The sequence below is a fragment of the Tamandua tetradactyla genome, chromosome 13, assembly GCF_023851605.1.
Source record: "Tamandua tetradactyla isolate mTamTet1 chromosome 13, mTamTet1.pri, whole genome shotgun sequence".
Classification (NCBI taxonomy): domain Eukaryota; kingdom Metazoa; phylum Chordata; class Mammalia; order Pilosa; family Myrmecophagidae; genus Tamandua; species Tamandua tetradactyla.
The window spans coordinates 65,646,106-65,661,092 of NC_135339.1; the positions used below are offsets into that span (position 1 = coordinate 65,646,106).

Below are 14,987 nucleotides of genomic sequence, written 5' to 3' on the forward strand. Positions count from 1 at the left end.
ATAGTAGCTAAAAGGAGCATCAGACATAAGGTTTTCACATTCACAGAGTCTCACTGTGAAAGCTATATCATTATTCAATCATCATCGGAAACATGGCTACTGGAACACAGCACTACATTTTCAGGCAATTCCCTCCAGCCTCTCCACTACATCTTGAACAACAAAATGATATCTACTTAATGCGTAAGAATAACCTCCAGGATAACCTCTCGACTCTGTTTGGAATCTCTCAGCCATTGACACTTTGCCTCATTTTACTCTTCCCCTTTTTGGTCGAGAAGGTTCTCTCAGTCTCTTGATGTTAATTCTCAGCTCATTCTAGGGTTTTTCTCAGTCCTTTGATGCTGAGTCTCAGTTCATTCCAGGATCTTTGTCCCACGTTGCCAGGAAGGTCTGCACCCCTGGGAGTCATGTCCCATGGAGAGAGGGGGAGGGTGGTGAGACTGCTCATCATATTGACTGGAGAGAGAGGCCACATCTGAGCAACAAAAGAGGGAGAGCCTGGATTCTTGATGATGATTGAATAAAGATATAACTTTTACAATGTGACTGTGTGATTGCAAAACCTTGTATCTGATGCTCCTTTAATCCAGGGTATGGATAGATGAGTAAAAAAATATGGATAATAAATAATAGGGGAGATAGTGGTAAAATAAATTGGGCAGATGGAAATACTAGTGGTCAATGAGAGGGAGGGGTAAGGGGTATGGTGTGTATGAATTTTATCTTTTTTCTTTTTATTTTTTTCTGAAGTAATACAAATGTTCCAAAAAATAATCATGGTGATGGTATACAACTATGTGATGATATTGTGAGCCATTGAATGTACACCATGTATGGAATGTATGTGTGTGAAGATGTGTCAATAAAAATATTTAATAAAAAAAACCATACACACAGGAAGAGAAAACATACAAGTCACTTTGTGATTATGTACCCTGGTCAAAAAGATATATTTTACGGAAATTGCTAGGAAGGGGATATCGGTGGTCTAGAGCAGTCAAGGAAGGCTGCTCGGAAGAGGGGGACACAAGAGCTAGACTTGAAAGATGAGAATACTTGGAAAGTTAGAGCACAGACAAGAAGGGGATTCAGGGTGCAAGGGATGACGAGCACAGGTGCAGAGCCGGGAACGGATGTGGGATCATGTGTGTGTTGGGAGCGGAGGGTGGGGACCTCTGGAAGGCTGTATGTTTGGCGGTGGCATGGAGCAGGACATGCAGCTGGGGTTTAGCATAAGCAAAGGTCCCTGGCTCAGATTTTAGGAGGATCTTGAGGGCAGGAGAAACCCAGTGGCAATGTCTGTAACAAAAGATTGTTTCCCCTGGAAAGTGGTGGTACCATCTGGTTTGGGGTTTCCGTCTGGACTTGTTTTGGGGGTGACAGAGGATTGCTGTGCTTACCAGGCTATGCCAGCCCTACCTGTACAAGGGTGCCTGGTCTGTGTGTGTGTGTGTGAGAGAGAGAGAGACCAGGACCCCACTGCTGGACAGACCTTGGCTGTGAGTCCCTCTTTCCCCAGCCCTGGCCTAATTTCAAGTTGAGGCTGGGAAGCTGGGAGCTTGGGCCAAGGGCTCCCTCTTTCTATGGAGGCTCAGGACCTAAGAGGGTTCCTGTCTTAGCCTCTGTGGGAAAGGGTGCTCAGAGTAGAGCATGTGGCCAAGAAGCTTCTCCCAGGCACCTCGCCTGCCCCAGTGTCCTAGGAGGGCCTGGGCTCCTGGACCTCAAGCAGTCATCTCTTAAAGTGAGAGAAACCTGCTCCTCCCAGACTTTCCACATTACAAATGCATCACCACCAAGCACTCAGAAGGGTTGATACAGCCCATGTTATGTGTCTTAGAGGCAGGTGTCTTAGTCACATTTTTATAGAGGAGGCTCAGGCAGGATAAACAACTTACTCAAAGTGGGGAGGCAGGACTTCAAACACACCCTGCTGCCTCCTCTCTAGCTTTTCATAACCTTCAGCCTTGGGAAGGGGACATTGCCTCCAGAAAGCCCACTCTGATTTTAGACCCCTTGGCAATGACTGCCCCAATTCTACCTCCAACACTTTATGATGCCTTAATCGGAGGGGTCCAGTGGAATTCCCTGCAGTGCTGGCAATGTTCTACGTTTGTGCCGCTAGCTACTGCGGCTATTGAGCCAATGGCTGTTGAGAATTTGAAAGGTGACTAGAGAACTGAATTTTCAGTTTTATTTAACTTGAATTAATGTTAATTTTAATTAAATAGCCACAGTAACTAGTGGCTCCAGTATTGGATAGCGCAGCCTAATCCAAAGGTTGGAATTGGGCTCTGTTGAGTTTTCTTTGGTTAACACAGTGTGCGAGTATGTTTATATTAATTTGAATCAGTTCTCAAATTTTAGATTTGGGGAAATTTCATATGAAAATCTAGATTTCTAGTTTCTTCATAAAAGAAGAAATCTTCAGAATGGCTGCTGGGGCCAAGACAGGGCTGTCCCCTCCAGGGAGCGGGTCAGTTCTCTGGTTTGTCCAGCACTCCCCCTGCCAGCTCCGTTACTTAGGGTGAGCTAGGTTTGTGGCCCATACCACACTGTCTGTCGGTCAGCTCGGGCTCCCTAGCATCTAGCTCATTTGCTGGCACATAGTAGGTGATTAGTAAATGCTGGATTCTCTGGGGCAGAACCAAGACTCTTAGGTCGAATAATGAGACAACAATGTGGGACTTGGTTTAGTGAAGCTCCAGTGGGGCAATGCCAAGCACAGCCAAAGGGAGGCATAGGACAGGGAGAGGAGAGGCTGGGCAGGAGGTGGGGTGATCCGCCTGGATGGTACCAAAAGGCTGGGCCAAGGCTTGGGATGTCTGTTTTACAGATGAAGAAATCCAGGCTCAGAGAGGGAAAGCCACTTTCCTAAGACCCCACAGCTGGGAGGTGGCAGAGCTGGAATCTAGCCCCATAGGAATGACTCAGTTCTTATCACTTTCACATTCCAGCATCTACCAGACTGATGGGCCTCCCAGGGTTCCTCACGGATCTGAGGCAAAGGGCACGATAGCCAAGTCTGGATCCCCTCACTGCTGGCCAAAACAGCTGACTTAATGAGTCTGCTCCACAAAGGGGCTGGCGGCTGCCACACTCCACACAGCGGGCACTTGAAATCTGGGACAAAGGGAACCCTCAGCCAAGCGCCTTTGTGCCCAGGAGACTTGGCATGGTCCTTGGGCCAGCCTGGTTCCAGGGCGGGCTTCCTAAAGATCGGGCAGCTGCCTTCCCAGGGTATTCATGTGGAGGAGGGAATCTAATGAAGAGTCCAAAAGATACCAGACTGGGGTCAGTCAGTGTGAGGATCATGGCCTGGGGTTTGGGGCTGGGCTCTGTCTCAACTGGCAGCATTGACTTGTGTGCCAGCGGCCCTCTGTGCCTCAGTTTTCTCAAATGAAAACAGCAGGGCATTGGAACCCGAACTGATGCAAAGGGGCCTCCAGCACTGGGCCCCCCAGTCCTGGGAGATACTGTCCTGGCCTCCAGCCCTCCTCAGACCAGCGTTCCTGTCAACACTGAATGGGTTTTCCCTTGTCTGGGTCAGCCTGGCTCCAATGACAGTGAAGTCACTGCTCACTGTTCCAGATCCCAGCGGGTCAGCCCTGGCCTCTTCCTCTGTCATGGTGCCATGGCTTCGGGACTGCTGCTGCCAAGGAGGGATGCTCCCCAAGGGTGCAGGCCTGGTACAGGCATCAGCCCTCAGACCCCAAACATGGTGGGAAATGGGGAGGGTGGGAGTGGGCCAGGCCTGTGGGAGTCACCACTGTGAGGCCCTTCCCACCCTGAGCTCTTCCTTCCTGAAGGCAAGGACATGCTGCTATCACCATCACCATTATTATTATCACTGCTACTATTATTGACAACAGTGCTAAATTTATCGAGCATTTAAATTATGCCAGGTACCAGACTGAGCCCTATTATCCTCATAACACCCCTATCTGGTAGATCCTCTTATTATCCCCATTTTATAGAAGAGAAGTGAAAAATCAGAGAGAGCATACAACCTGCCCGAAGTAGCACAGCTTGCTTTTGAGAATGAGGAGAGAGCTGCAGAACCATGATAGAATGGCGAGAGAACCACAAAGTCCACCAGCCGGTGACCCTTGGAGATAAAGAAGGAGGAGAACGACCCCAGGGGAGCTTCATGAAGCAAGAGGCCTGGAGAGGAAACTAGCAGACAGCACTGTGTTTGCCATGCACCTTTCCAGCTGAGAGAGAAACCCTGAACTTCATTGGCTGACCAATATGGTGGTGTAAGTGACTGGAGCATTAAGTGGAATTGGTGAGGAGCTGGCTTATGAGGTGTCTAAACTAGGAGTTTCTCTTGTGCTATCAGTCAGACGAGTGAGTGAGCTGGAAAGGGTGAAAAGAAGATGCCTTGAGAATGGCAATTTAAAAGGAAAAGACACTCATTTTGCCCCTGGACCTGAACAACAGAAGTTCCCATGAAGTGGTCACCAAAGCCATCCTCCAGGAGTTTGGTAAAATCGATATTCTGGTCAACAGTGGTGGAAGATCCCAGCATTGACACCAGCGGGACATCTGCAAGGAGCTCCCAGAGCTTAACTCCCTAGGGACGGTGTCCTTAACAAAGTCTGCTGTGTCACAGGATTGAGAGGAAGTAAGGTAGGATTGTTCCTGTGAATAGCCTCATGGGCACCATATCTGCACCTCGTGCAGTGAGTATTGTGCCAGCAAACATGCTCGTCAGGGTTGTTTTAATAGCCTCCCTACTGAACTTGCCACATATCCAGGTATAACAGTTTCCAGCATTTGCCCAGGACCTGTGCAATCAAATATTGTGAAGAATGCCCTCGCCGAAGTCACAGTCCTTAGACAGTGATGGAGGCTCATCCTACAAGACGGCAACTAGTCACGTGCGATTGATGCTAATCAGCGTGGCCAATGATTTGAAAGATGTTTAGATTGCAAATCAACATTTCCTATTAGTGGCATATTTAGGGCAATAGATGCCAACCTTGGCCCTGTGGCTAACCAGAAAGTTAGGAAAGAGAAGGATTGAGAACTTTAAGAATGGTGTGGATACAGATTCCTCTTATTTTAAATCCTTGAAGAGAAAACATAACTGAAGGAGGACTTAGATCAAGCTTCTGGAGGGAGAGATGGAAAACATGAAAACGGCAATCTTCTTATGCACTAAAGACTAATTTGTGATTTTACTTTTTAATAAATAAAACTTTTAACATGTCATGAATAAAAAAGTCAAAGATTGCCATGAATCTTGCACACACTACATACTTGGATAAAAAATGTTAAAGTAGTCTAGCATATATGCTTAAAATCTAGGTTAACAGAATGCTAACAAATAATTACAGTAATTCATTTAATATAAATGCATGGAATATTTCACTCAAGGCAGAGTGCTGGTTTATAAACAGATATAAAGAAGTAGCTGAAATGGCCCTGCCTCCAAGATGCTTGCATTGTCTTAGGAAACTGAGTTAACAGGTACACAAATGACTATAATTGCAAAGAGCAGGTAGGGCTCACAGCAGCCATCATTTATTAAATACCTGTTATATGCAAAAAAAAGTAGTACAGCTTGTGAGTGACAGAAAAGATTTGAGCCCCAGCTGCCTGTCTAGGGTCCTCACCACCACACTATTCAGTTGCCACCTGTGACCAATAAGGACGCACATAAAATCCAGGAAGTTCAGCTAAATCATTAGGAGTAGGTGGGAAAGAGAAAAGTAAAAGGAAGGCAAGGGCTCAAGGGCCAGGAACTCCAAAATGACACCAAGTTTTAGATACTTTCTTAGGGCGGTGACAACTTTGGCTCGGGTGTAAGGACAGCCAACAGGCAGAGGAAATCTGGCTGGTGACAAGGGCACATCATCTGCGACCAGATGTTCATACGATGCCCAGCGGGGTTCTGATTCCAACCGAGGCCCCTTTACAACATTTCCCACGCTACCGCTCAGAGGTGCTGCCCTGAAGTGACTCCTCAGAATGCTGGCGGCCGGGTCTGCAGCTCGCAGATGGTCTGGCCTCCCCCAGGGCAGGCCTGGTCTCCAGAGCCTCAGAGCCACCACCAGTGAGGCCATTTCTCTGAGTAGCACTTTTCTAAGTTCTGGGTGCAGTGATGTGCCCTGCCTCTCTCCCACTTCCCGCCCCTCCCTTGGCTCCCAGCCTAAGGCCGCTTCCTGACACCCCCCAAAACTTGTTCTAGCCCAGCACCCATTCTCTTCCTTAATAGCTTTTGCCAGGACCCTGATGCCTTTGCTAGTATTCCCTTCTAGGTAATCTTTTCCTCCACTTGACTGTAGGGTCTGGGAGGGCAGGAACTGCATCTCCCCAGGCCCAGCACAGAGTCCGGCACACTGTTTGGTGACCACCAGCAGCCAGGCCCAGGGCTGCTGCATGTTTCTGAAGGGCTGGCCGGACGCTGCTGCGTTATCCTGAGCCATCCTCCAACCGTCCTCGATTGTTGCCTAGCAGGACTGCCACAGGCAGACCCTGGGTCTCTGTCTTGGCTTCCTCTCCTACTAGCAAAGCCCAGTGGAAACCCCTCTTCTTCCAGGAAGTCTTCCCTGATAAGTACACACATGTTAGCAAATGTGGAAGTGGTTTATGTAAAATGCAAAGGGCTTGAGCATTCTTGATGCAGTCTACCCGAAGACATGGTGTGATTCCTGCCCATTTAGGAAGACGTGCTCAGCAGCAGCCCAGGTCTTCATCCTTTGTCTGTGACATCACCCAGAGTTGCCATGGAAACCACTGAGCATCACAGGGGAGCCTGTATGTCATCACTCAGCTCTTACTGACCTCCCTTATTATTTGAGTCTCTCTCCTCCCCAACAGATGGATGGCAATGACTTGTCACTTCCTTTGTGTGTTCCCTCTGATAGGGCCGAAGTCCAAGATCAGGAGCACATGTGCTCGAAATGATGAATCTTCCACCCTGTCACCCAGTGGATGTCCCCTGAGTGCTATGTGCCGGGCATGGCACTGCAGGCTTCATTTACATTATCACAGCGAATCCCCAAGAGGAAGGTAATTACCCCCTTTTTTCTAGATGTAGAACCTGAGGCACTGAGCGGTTAAGTCATGAGCTTAGGTGGCAGAGCTGGGATGTGAAGCCAGTGATGGCTGGGCACAGATCTGCTCCTGAGAGATTCCAAACTATGCCACCTCCCTGTCCTGAATTATTATTTCCTTGGCCTGGCATGATGTGTTCCCCACTTGCCCTTTAAGATCCCAGCATGTAGCACAGAGTAGGGGTGACCCATGGGTCCTCTGGCTTACAGGCAGCTGTCCACAGCACAGCAGTTTTCTCTGGGTCTCTCTGACCAGGTAAGACTCACAGATGCCCCCTCTGCTGCCGAGGCCTCTGCCAGCGGGATCGGGGGCGGGGGGTGGATGCTCTCTGCTCTTAACCTTGAAAGACACTGCCTTCTCGAATCCAGAGCCTGCCTCTGCTTAATGGTCAGATCTGACCACAGATGAGCTCAACTTCCAGGCCACCTGGAGCCCCGGCCCTCCTCCCGGTCCTATTCTAGAGTCCAACTCTGGCTTTCAGAGGCCTTATGCAGAGGAAGTCTGCTGTGAACACTTCTGAGAGCCAGAAAGAGTGCAGGGTTTTAAGTGCAGAAACTTGGTTAGACTCCAGGTTCACTGGGCGACCTCAGGAAAAATATTTGCCTTCTCTGGGCTGCAGTCTCTGTCAGTATGATGAGGAGGCTGGGGTCTGATGGACGCTGATGGGTGGGGCTTGGCCAAACCACCCCTCGGGCCAGGAGATGCTGCCTGACGGCTCCAGAAAATCAAGACAGCGCAGCTGTAGGCTGAGGGGAGCATCTGTGAGAGTGGGTCAGCCAGGCCTCTGGCATCTCCCTGCCCAGCCCTTCAACAACAGCCATAGTCACAGAAGGTCACACTGATGATACCTGTGTGCCACACAGTGTGCTAAGCCCAGGATGCAGCTCCCGCTGGGCTGCCCAGCCCTACCCCATCTTTGTCATTTATGAATTTTACAAGTCAGGTGGTCTCTCTGGACCTCAGTGGTTCTATCTGTAAACTGGGGGAACATAACTTACCTAATTCACCAGATGGACGAAAATTCAATGTTAAAATGTGTAAATTGCTTAGAAGAATGCCTTAGCTCATGGTGAGCCACAATAAGTATGAGCTATTTTGAGTCACTGTCATTGTCCCTGTTTTCCTTGGGAGGGAAACATAAGGCTTAGAGAGTCACCCAACTCCCCTACTGTGTCTCAGCGGTCAGGTGAACCTGAGGATATGGCAACACCTGGGAGAGAGGCTAAACTGTTTAACTGCACCTGTATAAGGGCCACAGGCCCCGGGCAGGGTGGGGAGGGGTGCCGGGCACAGGTGGGATGAGTGGGGAGCTCAGGAGAGGGCTACAGTGTTGCTCCACCTGACACACAGCTGGCGAGGGGCAGAGCAAGGCGATGAATGAAGATCTGGGGCTCTAAAGCCCCCTTTTAACCACTCTGACAACTTCTTTCCCGAAAGCATCCTGGGGTGGAGGGGTGGGAAGGCAGTGAAAGGCCAAGCGGACAGTCAGCTCTTCATGCACTTTCTACCAAAGTGCTGGACTGCTGGGGTGACTGGCTCTTCCCTGGTGAGGAAGTCGGGCAGCTCCGTAGCTCAGTCCCTGAGGCTGTGGCTTGGCATGTGCCGTGTGGCCTTCTGAGATGCTTGGGGGAAAGTAAGATTGCAATCGCATGCCCTCCTCACTGACCAGAGGAGCTGGGGGTGAGGTTCAAGGTGGGCGCCCAGCTGGTTTGTTGGAATCAGTAGGTAGGGCAGGGGCCCACTGGAATTGGCACTTTCACCCTCTCAATGCCAGTCCACCTGAGAGCTACACTGAGAAGGCCAAGAAAAAGCCTCACTCCTAGGTTACTGAGCAGTTTGTGCAAGGGCCAAGGCAGCAGCTGGAACTACTGGAGGATCTAAAAGCAGATCAGTCAGTTCCCGGGAACATGCATTTCTTCTTCCCAGAGAGAGAAGCAGATGGAAGCAATGATAACCAGGCTTCTAAACCCTGGAGTCTGGAAAGAATTAAGAACCTTCCTCTGGGATCGTTTTGGGTGATGGAAATATTCCAAAATTGGATTGAGGTGATGGCTGCACAACTCTGTAGATTTACCAATAATCATTTTAATAAATTTTAAGTGAGTGAATTTTGCAGTATATAAATTATACTTTATTAAGACTGTTGTTGCTGTTTTTGTTACGTCTCCCTCAGGCCCTAACCACTGCGTCAAGCTACAGCCAAGACAGCCTCTGGGTGGTGGGAGCTTTGGGTTGTGTGTGTTTGGGGGGGTGGGGGCCAGATGTTTGCAGGTGACCACCTGCACGCCCCCTGGATTCATGACTCTGCCTGTGACAATGGGCCAGGTGTTAGAGAGGGAGGGAAGATTAAGGGTTTGGTGTAGGACTGGGGTCAAGGCTGCATCCATGGATGGGGGCAGATCTCAGATTCCAGCAGGAGTCAGGGCTCAGTCTGTGGTTGATGGGGCACTTCCAGAATCAGCCTCATGGGCCTACAAAGATGCCCGACTTCCTAACCAGGGAAGTTCGCCACCTCAGCAGTCCAGCAGTTTGGTAGAACCAGGAGGTCCTGATGCAATTATCCCACCCTTTTTTCAAAAGAGAGGGCCCAACTTTGTAAACTGAAAGCTACAGACTCCCCACCATGGCCTGTACATCTCTGCGTCTTAAGCCTGTGGGGCAAGCTGGGGTGCGATTAGACTTGGGAGGTTTGGAGTCCAGCCTCTGACACGTACGATCTGAGACAAACACTCAACCTCTCTGAGCCTGCTTCCTCATCTGCAAAAACGGAGACTTTAACCTCACAGAGCTGCACGAAGTGTTCAGTAAGAACCACTGCTCAAGGATCCTGCATGGCACGCAGTGCAGTTATCAGCAGAGTCTGTAATATCCCATGGTGACCACAAGGTGGAGCCAGATACACACAGATTTCGTGAACTAAGGCGCTTGACCTAGGTATAGGCGGTGCCTAAACTCTCCCAGTCAACCCCAAGACCATTACCTGCGAAGGGGTAGGGGCCACGTGAGCTCCAGAATGCTTGTCCCTTCCACATCTGACTGTTGCCATTACATGCTTGGACTACTACAATAGCCAGCTGACACTGATAGAGCCACAGAATGTCAGAGCCAGGCTCCCAAGGCCCCCAAATTCTGCCCCTTCAACTGATGCTCAAGCATAAAAGGTTAATGACTGTCTGAAGTTACTGGCTGGACAGTGGTAGTTCCAGGCCCTTTTCCTCTCAATTCAGTCCTAGGCACACCTCCCGCACTCTTTCAAGGGACCAAGTCTTATTTTCCATGTTCTTGAAACTGCAGTCTCAGGGACCCACTGTGCCCTGACCGTGCTTCTCTCCCCCTCCCCTTGAGTAGCTGGCTCCCATTGCATGGTTGGCCGGCAGCTGTACAATCACTTGTTCTGCTTCCACATTCCCCACTGGGTTGACAGCTGTTACAAACCCCATTTTGCACATCCAGATGAGGAAACTGAAGATTTGGGAGTTTAAATAAACTCCAGGCCCCAGGGCAGGTGTGGGGCAGGGTGCGGTATGCAAAGCCAGGGTTCCAGCCAGAGCCTGGGCTCCTTCCCATCATGCTCTCTGCCTTACGCAGGAAGAAGGCTGCCCCTGCCTGCCTTGCCCCTTCACTCATGGACTCCTCACGGGCATGTCTGCTTCCATGCCCCTGAGCCTGGCCCCAGATGACCACTAAGTGCCTCCTGCCAGGCTCCCCATGGTACATAACCAGGGGACTAGTTAAATGGGAACCAAGGGGAAACTAAGACTAAGCTCAAACATGGCAAAGCAGAGCTCAGAGGATTCTGTGGGGAACTCAGCCCCTCCAGCTGGAGCCTCCCAAGGACACTGTGGACCTACAGCCAGAGTGGGCACAGGGGGCCTTGGGCACCTGCATGCCAGGACTGTCCTCCCAGGGCTGAGGTTTCCAGGAAACACAGAAGGCACAGGCCTGAGAAAGTGACAGGGACCAGCCTATCCCACACACTCTACTGGGAGAGGCCAGAGTCCTGTGCCGGCCCCTGAGGACAGAGACCTCCTCTCTCCCTGGACGTGGCCCTCACAGGCCTCTGTTCTACAAGCCAGACAGGCCAGGTGGTTTTGAGTCTGCTTCCCTCCAGCCTGCCCACCCAGCACAACAGCAACCTCTGAAGTCCTTGTCCTCAGAGCGGATGCCCCTTTCAAGTGGGTTGGACCCAGCTTCCTGCAGGCAGCTCCCTGCCACCTGACCACCCAGGCTGAAGAAGGCTGTGCCAGGGGTGTGCTGGATTTACTTACATGAAGTTCTGTGCTGTTTCTCTCCCAGCCCCCACGGCCTCTAGTCCAGTTGACTCTCTACCCATCAGCATGCAGAGGCTATTTGTGCAGGGGGAACTGAAAGGACAGTGTGGCCCACATTACTGGCCTGATGGTGGGTGGTGGTAGGGCCCGTTGGGTGCAGAGAGCTGTCCCACTGACAGCATCTGACAAGGACTCAGCCAAGCATGGCGAGGGGGGGGGGTCTCCACTCCAATCCCCAAACCACCAGTCCCTTAGGGAGGGACAGGGACAGGGGACGTTTTGGGGTCCCCAAGAGCCAGCAGCGTGCCTGGTGGTGCAGGAGTAGAGAAGGCAGGCAGGTCTCCGTGTCCCAGGAGGGGCCCCTTGCCCTAGTCAGCACCAACCCTCAGGTTGGTGAGACTCAGTGTGACCCGCAGCCCCACTCTGACCTTCAGCTCTACCCGATTCCATTCACTCCATCTTTTCTGAGTAAGTTCTGTGCAGCCATCAGAAAGAAAGGAGAACAGAAAATCCCCATTTCCTGGGCATCTGTGATGGGCCGAGCACATAAGCTGTTTTACAGGCATTGGCCCCCCCCAGCCCTCGCAGCTGTTCTGCAGAGTGGGGGCGCAGATGGGGAGACTGAGATTTGAAGAAGTTAAGTGATCTGTAAGAGTTCACAAACAGAGCTGGGTGTTCCAGGATTGTTGTTTCTGGAGTGAGTTTTAATTCAATTCAAAATTTCAAATTCGTGGTAGCCTTGAATTCACTGGCCTGTACAATCCCTGTATGCCTTTCAACTTGCCTCCCAGAGAAGGAAAGGGAAGGGAAGAGAAGAAGGTACCATGATTCGGCGCCTACTGTGTGCTCCACACATCACTTCGTTCTTGCCCGGGACCTAGGAGGTGGGCATGACTTACAGAGAACGGAAGCTTTCCCGGTCAGACCAAGGATATGCAGCTGGAGCGGGAGGAGGCAGAGAAGTCTGGATTCTAACTCAGAACATTGGCAGCCAGACCCACTGGAACAGCTGACCTGCCTTCCCCAGCAGGCCACACCTGAAATTCGACTGAGATTGAGGATGTTGGGGCTCCTGGTGGAGCCTCCCCAATTCCCCAGTGCTGCCCTGGGTTACACTGCCACACACTGTCTTAATCCAGTGGACACGAATTCCGTCTTCCTGCTGGGTTCCACGGCTGGGCTGGCAAAGACCTTTCTGCCCTCCTGGACCCTTCTTCTCCAGAATAAGGGCAGCCACAACCTCGAGGTGCCCACCTTGGGTTTCTTGCAGTTTACCAGCCATTCTTAGAGCGGACAACCACTTCCAAAATTAAATTGGGAAGAGAAGGTGGAGGCATCTCGCAGAAGAGTGAATTTTTCCTTTTTGTCTTGCTTCAACCTCACCCTGGCCTCCTTCCTGGAATCATCAGTGTCCTCCAAGTCAGCCATCAGTCACCCTAACCACCCCCTACCCCAGACCCCAGACCCAGTGCTCTGGGCCAGCACATAAGACTGCCTCCCTTTCTTCTTGACCTGCCTCAGTGTCTCACGAGGGGCATGGACACCACAGAGGGCAGGGCGTGGGGATAGAATCTGCCTCATTGTAGTGCTGGGGAGGGGAGACAGGGGCAGGGGGTTTCCCACCACAATCCCTGCTTAAGCCCTTGGGGCCAGATGGAAGGGGGCACTGTGGGCAGGCTGGCGGCGGGATGGTCCTGATCTGGCCGTGAGCCCATCCCCTCTCACCCCAAATCCTTTAGAACACTGGGGCACTGTTCTAGGCCATAAGAGAGAGTGACTCTGTGGGCCCTGGGGCTGAAGAACAAAAACCTGTTTAGCAGGGCTCCACTCCTCCCACGCCATGTCAAAAATTTCACCAGGGTCTTGACTGGCTTCCTCTGGAAGAAACAAGCTGAGGGGACCAACCGAGGCCTCAGGCCAAGAAGGGGCAGCAAGGAGCAGGAAGAGCCCAAGCTCTGCTCATCTATAACTGTGGGCCTACTATGTGCTCCTGGGCCACACTGGGCACTGGGTCACCTGAGAGGTGGTCCCTGCTGGCTGAAAGCACCCAGGCCAGTGGGCTAACAGCACACCTGGCCAGTGGGATGATAAGCATGTCACAAGAGGGAAGCACACTCAACCCATCCCTGGACTCAGTTTCCCCTCCACAACATGGGGGTGCCCAACCTGAGCCAATGCCCCACCCTGAACCAGCTACTTGGATGGCTGAATCCATACAGAATCCATGCAGGAAAGGCTAAGATGTGTCACTGCCAGCTTTCCTTGTCTGTCCCCTGTCCACCCAGTCCCTCATTGCCCTGAAGCAATGGGCCGGGGGCTGGGGAAGAGTCAGGCTCAGTTCACACTGAGGGAGGGGAAGAGGGGCCTCAAGAGACAGCACTCAGGCTTCTGAGGCACAAAAACCTGGGGTTCAAATCCTGCCATTCTGTTTCCTGGCTGTGTGGACTGGGGTAAGCCACATGACTGCTGGGGCCTTCGTTACCCCATCTGTTAAATGAGATAAGATCAACTTCATGGGGTGCCCTGAGATTTAAGTGAGATAATAGCACGTAGAGCTCACAGGAGGTGACCAATTAGGGTCTCCTTCCTTCCTGCTTCCCTCCCTTCCATCAAAATGTACGTGTGTGTGTGCACGCATACACACTCACGCCCTGCCTCTCCTACCCCCGAGTCCCACTCAAATGCCGGTTTTCCAAGGACACACCAACCTCCAAAGGAAAACAAACATCACAGGGGCCAAGGTTTGTCTCCACCTGCCCTGGCTGGGGTGGGGCTGCTGCTGAGGAGGTGGGAGAATCTTAGGAGCCACAGACCGGGAGATGGGATGGGGCAGTGCTGAAAAGCCTCAGTCTGGAGCTACCAGCCAGGTTCAACCCTGACCCAGCCACTCGCCAGCTGGGTGAACTTAGCTGAGATGCTGCATCTTCCTGAGCCATAAGCCCCTGTAAAATCATGTCACCGTCATACCCACCATGTAATACTGTAACGACCACCGATGAGAACTGTCATTTGGCCCCTATTTTTTGAGCTCTGGGCCAGACACTGTTCTTGGCATTGGGAAGGGAGCAAGGAACAGAATGGACCCAAATTCCTGTTCTCCTGAGCTGACTTTCTCGTGGGAGGACCCCACTGACAAAGTGAGTAAATAGGCCAGGAAAGGCCTTGCTGAGAAGGCTTGATGGAGGTGTGGGGACAGACCAAGGGGCTCTCCTGGGGAGGGAGGGGGCGTTCTAGGCAGAGGGAACAGCCTGTGCAAAGGCCCCAGTGTGGGAACACCGCTGATGGGCTGGAGAATCAGCAGGCAGGCCAGCGTGGCTGGAGCAGAGCCAGCCAGTGGGGAGCGATGTGGGCTGTGACCACTGAACAGTGGGGTGGGCCTGGACGCCACTGAAGGATCCTGATCAGAGAGGTGACACGATCTGACATCTATTTTTAATGATCATTCCTATCGCTGTGCTGACAACAGACCACAGCAGGCACGGGCAGAAGCAGGGTGAGCAGAGCGGCTAGGAGACCACAGCAACAGTGCAGAGGAGAGACGATGGGGCCAAGGGCAGGGGAGACGCTGAGATGTGGTCAGAGCCCAGATGGAAGGAAACAGATGAACTTGGAACAAGCACCAGGGTTGGAGGCCCCAAGAGGTGCCCAAGA

The 14,987-nt window shown here is 51.7% G+C and overlaps 1 protein-coding gene and 1 pseudogene across 9 annotated transcripts in view; one reads left to right on the forward strand and one right to left on the reverse strand.

Moving 5' to 3' along the window:
- SH3PXD2A (SH3 and PX domains 2A) overlaps window positions 1-14,987 on the reverse strand; it is a 269,266-nt gene that overhangs the window by 89,853 nt on the left and 164,426 nt on the right. The gene's annotated exons all lie outside the window — the stretch shown is intronic.
- On the forward strand, window positions 4,145-5,157 carry LOC143654244 (dehydrogenase/reductase SDR family member 7 pseudogene; annotated as a pseudogene).